This window comes from Scomber scombrus, chromosome 1 (genome assembly GCF_963691925.1).
Source record: "Scomber scombrus chromosome 1, fScoSco1.1, whole genome shotgun sequence".
Taxonomy (NCBI): Eukaryota; Metazoa; Chordata; class Actinopteri; order Scombriformes; family Scombridae; genus Scomber; species Scomber scombrus.
In genome coordinates this window covers 6,019,918-6,026,476 of record NC_084970.1, presented here as the reverse complement: position 1 = coordinate 6,026,476, position 6,559 = coordinate 6,019,918, and positions in this window count along the sequence as shown.

Here is a 6,559-nt window from a genome sequence, read left to right as displayed (position 1 = left end):
ACAATAACCAACAGATGATGGGATGGGAGTATTTTTGTATCACTACCATCATAGCCCGAGTATGAAGAGGAAGTTTCTCAAATGTAACAGTTTTCCAGTACGCAAGTAGAAAGAAGTGAAGTCATACTGGTTAACAAGTGCTGACACTTGGGGAAGTGAAACCCAGATCTGCATGACCTGATGGTGTAGGAGCTGGCAGCCCACATGGAAATGTGGTCTGTAATGTATCAGCAAAGAATTCAAAGAAATTTCTTTTTATAAAAACAAAAACAAAAACAAAAACATTTGCTACTGGCAAAACATGACCATCCTGCTATAATGCTTAATTTGATTCATAAACATGTACAATATTCAAGGTTAGCTATTGTACATGTGTATGAATACACAATCATCTTGAATATTGTTATTGTTTATTCATAAACATGTACAATAACCTTGAATATTTTGTTTTTGTTTGTGAAGGGAACAATTGTCCTGATAGACATCCATGCGTGCTGATGTTATAACCATCATTAGTCATACTCCTATTAATATTATCATTGTTGGTGTCACTGTGCCTCTCTGTCTTTGTCTCTCTCTCCCTCTCTCTCTCTTCCTCAAGCCCTGTTCTGCTTGAGGTTTCTTCCAGTTAAAGGGAAGTAATTCCTAGCTGCTGTCACCAAATGATTGCTCATAGGGGAATGTTGGGTCTTGACCTGTCTAGACCTGCTCTATGTGACAAGTGTGATTTGGCACTATATAAATTGAAACTGAATTGAATTGAATTGAAACAGAAAGAGGGAATTTGATGTATCCAGAGCCAGGGGGCCTGTTTCAGAAAGCAGGTTTAATGAAAAGTTAGTTGAGTTAGTTGACTCAGAGTTGAAGGAAACTCTGGTTCAGCATAACTCTGAGTCAGTTACCATGGAAATAAACTCAGTGAAACTAACCTGCTCGCTGGTAAGAGTTTTTCTTCCTTTTTAACTGAAGCCTGCAGACGGAAGGAGCTGTCAGACATGGTGTGTCCTTTTCTTAAACAGTCAGTTAATATTGAAGCACACATACTAAGAAGAAATCTCCGTCAGAGGGTGAATAGACCGAACCAAATGTTTTATCATTCTCTGATGATTATCTGAACAATATTCTCAGGCTTCGTATCATCAGTATGAAAACATCGTAGACATGCTCTCAGTTCAAAACAAATTATTTGTGTTGCACTTTGGTGCTCTCTCTCTCTCTCTCTGTCTCTCTCTCTCTCTCTCTCTCTCTCTCTCTCTCTCTCTCTCTCTCTCTCTCTCTCTCTCTCTCTCTCTCTCTCTCTCTCTCTCTGAGGTGTTATATACAATATTAAATACTGGCAGTGTTGGGATGGCTGAAAAATTGACTTTCTTTTTTGCTTAGAAGATTTCACTAACTACTGACATATATCACATGTTGAATGTAGCCATTGCATGCTGTTTATTAGGTAAGGCAACATCACAATTGCTTGTAGTGAAATTATACCTGACTTGTTTGAAATATATTTTATATTTCATCTTCAGTTGCTGCCAAGTAGGCCTACGTTTTGAACCTTTGTTGGGGTCTGCATGAATATTAAATGTGCCGCGCACACACACATAAACAGTATATCAATGTTGAGCTCTTTCTTTCTCCTGTTGCCATGGTGAATCATGGGTTCCATTGATGAGGGCTTGGTATCTCCTCATGCACAAGCTGCATTCAGGGTTACCTTAACTCAGAGTTGACTGAACTAACTGTTATCACCTGTTCAGAAACCCAAAACTCTGAGTTTGACAGCTCAGAGTTAGTCAACCTAGAGTTAAGGTTTTAACTGAGAGTTAGTTAAACCTGCTTCCTGAAACAGGCCCCAGGTGTCCCCATCAGGCAGGTAAGACCCAGCACAATGAGACCACTAAGTTTAATCACACATATAATTTCATATGTGCAAAAATCAACACAGCTATTTAATCAGCACAAGTACAAGTACACCTCAGGAGGAGTTTATAACCACTGTGCTGCTTCTCATGCAAAAACATCCTGCAGAGGGCAATCAGGAACCAGATTCAAATGTATATAAACCTTTATTCATGAAGCAATTTTTAAAATTTAAATCAACAAAGAGAAGTTAGAGACACTGACTGCACCAGAATAAAAAATGGTAAAACAAATTCAAATTCCAGGAATATAAGATTAAAGAAAAAATCAAAGAGTAAACAAATGATATCTTCCTTTTGAGATAGAGGCCGCTATCTTACACGATCAGTTATGTTAAGCTCGGCAAGCCTCTGAAAACTACTTTTAATAGGTCATTATAAAGCACATTGAGCAGAAACATGAAAAAAAGAGCTGGTACTGAGAGGAAATGTGGAAATGTTTTACCACAAGTTCAGCATGGTTGCTGCTTCAAATACACTTAGTTTCAGTAACAGTTGTAGGACAACCAACTGTACTCCAGTGAGCTGAAAACACGCATATTAAAAAAATAATTCCTCTTTTTATGTGAGAGAAAAACAAAGGTGAATCACACTGAAATGGGGCGTCACTGCTCTTTCGTGTTCTTTTGCCCGTGCGACTGAGCCGCGAAGAGAGAGGACACGTGAAGGAAAAGGTTCATCTGAGATAAATCAGCTTTCAAAATGTGTACAAGGATTGCCAGAATTTTATTTATCCACCTATCTTTGATTTTCATAGTAACGACTACCTGGAGGGAGCCAGCATGAAGGAACTGCAGACATGAGGGTCTTCCTGAATTTGTTTTACTCAAAACTAGAACATGCTTCCCAAATTCACCTCACTCAGTTTATCCATGTTTATCAGTGATTAGCACTCATTCTGAGACTTCAGAGAGACAGACAGAAAAACAACTAAAAGGAAGTCTAAAATGATCTATTTATATGACAAGTACCTCTTGTGACTGTGCAAACCTTTGTTTTTTTGTGACGTTGAAGCACCAAAAACTTTTTGTGGTGTGACGCCAACACATATCTTACTGAGAATCAGCAATGCTTTTTTTTTTTTTTAAGTCTAAGGACAATTGTTCTCTAAACTTAACCAATGTGTGTGCCTGCCTAAAAACTGAACTAAACAGTCATATGAATCATTTTTGTAATGGTCATTCTACAGTTTTTGACAGGAACATGCTGACACCTAACACCACTAACTGCTGATCATGGCACCACATCAGAAAATGTTCATATGGGTCATTTTAGGTGAGTGACTGACAGAAGGAAACCAACTACTGCAAACAAAAGGAAACTGATTTTCGCAAGCCACTGACCTCAAAGTAAGTTCTGCTTAGCACAATGGCCACCATCATAATATGTAGCATAATATGTGTATAATGTTACATCCAAAAATTACATTTTTTCCATGACCTGTGATGTACATTGTAATATCCCAGACTATGACACAGGTAAAATAACTATTTTATGAAAAGCTATCATTTCCTACTGCATTTTATATAAAACCTGTGTGAGATGATTATACCTCTAAGAGCTGATAGTCACTTCTTGAAACATATTCACCATCCAATAAATGAAGTTTGGTACTGTTGGGCCTGCTTAGGATCCGGCAAGAAAGGCAAGTTAGCATCGAGCTGCTAACTCTCACAACAAAGTAACCTGGACCCTCTGATCTGCACGACTGAACACTGACAACCTGGCAAAGTCGGAATCACTCAGCCTTGGAGCCATCAGCTAAAGCTGTAACCAAGGCCCAACAGCATATCACGGTTTCTAACTCCACAGATTGCAATTCTGTCCTCAAAACACCCACCAGAACACTGATATTTCAGCAAAGCACGAGTTATATGGCATTACAACTGTATGATAATATGAGTTCATGTATTATAATAACACAGTTTTGATTTGAGGCTGTTATGATGAACCAAACACACAATGTTGCTGTATAGGTGATACATAAAAGTCTAATTTTGTCAATGTTGTGTCATTATCTAAAGAATTATACATGTACATATAAGTAAAGGCTTTATAAAAAATTGCCACTGAGCTATAAATAATAGAAATGTACAAGCATTAATTCCTGAAAGCATGGTTACTTGGCAGTGTTTGATTTTCAATTGCCAACATCATCAAGGAAACTTTACCAATTCATTTGCTCAATCATTATGTGCTTATTTGGTCCCAAAATGATGTTGAACCTATCCCAACATTCATGAGACATCAGGGAACAACAAAGTTACCCATTGGTGCAGGAGATAGATGCCTATTAACCTTCACAAAGAAGAGTTTTCTATAGTATCAGCTTCATATCGGCTGTATGTGGTACCTGGTCCAGAGGACAGTTACAGAAGACATTTTGACAGTTAGGAGGAGTAAGAAGGTGAAATATAAGGACAGACTAGGAATTTTGAGAGCTATTTCCTGCATTATTTAGACACACTGGATAAATCATTGACAGTACACCTGAATATAAAGCATGCAAGTGACAGATCAGTCTGAGAGAGAAGCTTTTACTGTTTGATCACCATGTACTTTGAGAAACATGTGTATCGCATAGTTGGTTGGAGTTGGAGTTAGAGTCTACATCATGTCACACTGGACCTCAAACCCACACACGATGGAACAGTTTGATGCACAGTGTTGATCTGCTTGTTTGAGGTTTCCTGGATGACGTGAGCAAGGCGAGTCTTATCTATATTGACAGGAAATCTGATTAATGCAATACAAATAGCTTCTGAGTCTCTAGAAGACAGATGTACTTATAATGTGTTGAATTTCAGTGGATGGCCTGTCTGTCACAAAAACAACTGCAATGTTGTTTTTACAAAAAGTCAGACTGACCTCAGGTCTTGTATCATTTGGGGAAATTTAATTCACAATGAATGGATGCATTCTCACATGAAGTCAATTTCTATTTATTTCTGACTTTAAAAAAAGACATTTATTTTATTCTAATTTTCCAACTATTTCCCTTTCAATTAAAACAATACTGTTCGTGTTGCCTGTCTTTTGGATCTTCTGGCAGGTGTACAATTACATAAGATATTCTGTTGACTGCAGGATGTCCTTTAAAACAGACCTTTACATCCATACTCCAAAGGAGGCTTCACACTAAGAAAATCTTATCATTTTTTACCCCTGGATTGCCATCTTCTTCCTGCGTTGATGTCATTTGACATGCACTAAACACTAAATACAACTGAGGCTGATGGGAATAGTAGGTTGGCAGGTATTTGGTCACAAATTCAAGTATTGGACAGATTGAAATTCGGACCTAATGGTGGCGCTGGAGGAAAGGTCAACAGGTTCACTAAAGTCATTAGGATACATTCTCTGGCCACCATGGATAGCTGTACCAAATATCATAGCCATAGTTGTCAAGATATTTCATTTAAAGCCAAAAATGGAAATCTGATGATGGCACTACAACATTCATCAGATGCTGCCTAGAGAAAAGAAGACGTCACTATTTTCATTAGATGCATGATGTATAACATGTTCTGATGCTTATCTCTTACTGTGGAAGCATTACATAATGTTTTCCAGTTAGCATCATACAGAAGAAAATAAAATTGACACTTGGTTATTTAAACACTCTTTAATGTATCATCTGAATACTTCATTTACATCAGGAATGTCCAAACTATTCCATAAAAGACCATGTGGCTGCAGGTTTTCATTCCAAACAAGCAGGAACACACCAGGCTGGACTCCTTTAATCAACTGATATCAGTCTTCAGACAGTTGATTGGTCGAATCGTGTGCTCTTGATTGGTTGAAATAAAAACCTGCAGGTACATGGCCCATTATGGAATTGTTTGGACTGATTTACATAATTTTACAAATTGTTACAAAAACACCAAACATTAAAAACACAAGTGTGCTACAGTATTCAATAATGCTCATAAGTCAATGAAGCAAACAGGTTTCCTCTTGGTATTTTACATTTGAATGCTTACTTTGAAGACAGAATCAACTTAAGGAAAAACACTTCTTTTACATCAAAAGTAAACTTACAGCTAAGGCTATTATGGCTATGTTTTGTAGGAATGGTTACATGCAGGGGGATTATCAGGGGAGTAATGCTATTAATGATTACAGGACTCTATCATCTTGATTAACAGCAGGAAAGGGGCGAAGATCTAATCAGTTTTGCCTGCTGAACTCCTCACTGGAGTTGAACTCATTCTTTCGTCCATTTCTCTCCTCCTCTGTTTCCTGGTTGACAGACAGATCCACAGGAAGATGAAGAAACCTTGACAAAGAAACTGTATTTTAGTATTTTGGTTTTAACCTTTATTGAACATGATAAAAGAAAACAACCCTGCCACAGATAGAAACACAAAAGAGAACTAACAGCAGACCTTGTAGAGAGTTGAGGATGCAGAAGAGGTAGAGGATTGGATAGTTGGTGTGTCCTGAGCCCAGGAAGGCCAGGCCCCAGGTGCTCCCTACCAGGCAGGTAAGACCCAGCACAGTCAAACTACTCTTGCAGGATTCAGTGAACCTTGCTGAATCTTTGCCATTCTTTCCCTCAGAGGGCTTCATGTTGCGTCTGAACATTAGTTTCATTTTACAAATTCTGGAGGTCACAGCCACCAGTATGCCAGAGTTGAAGA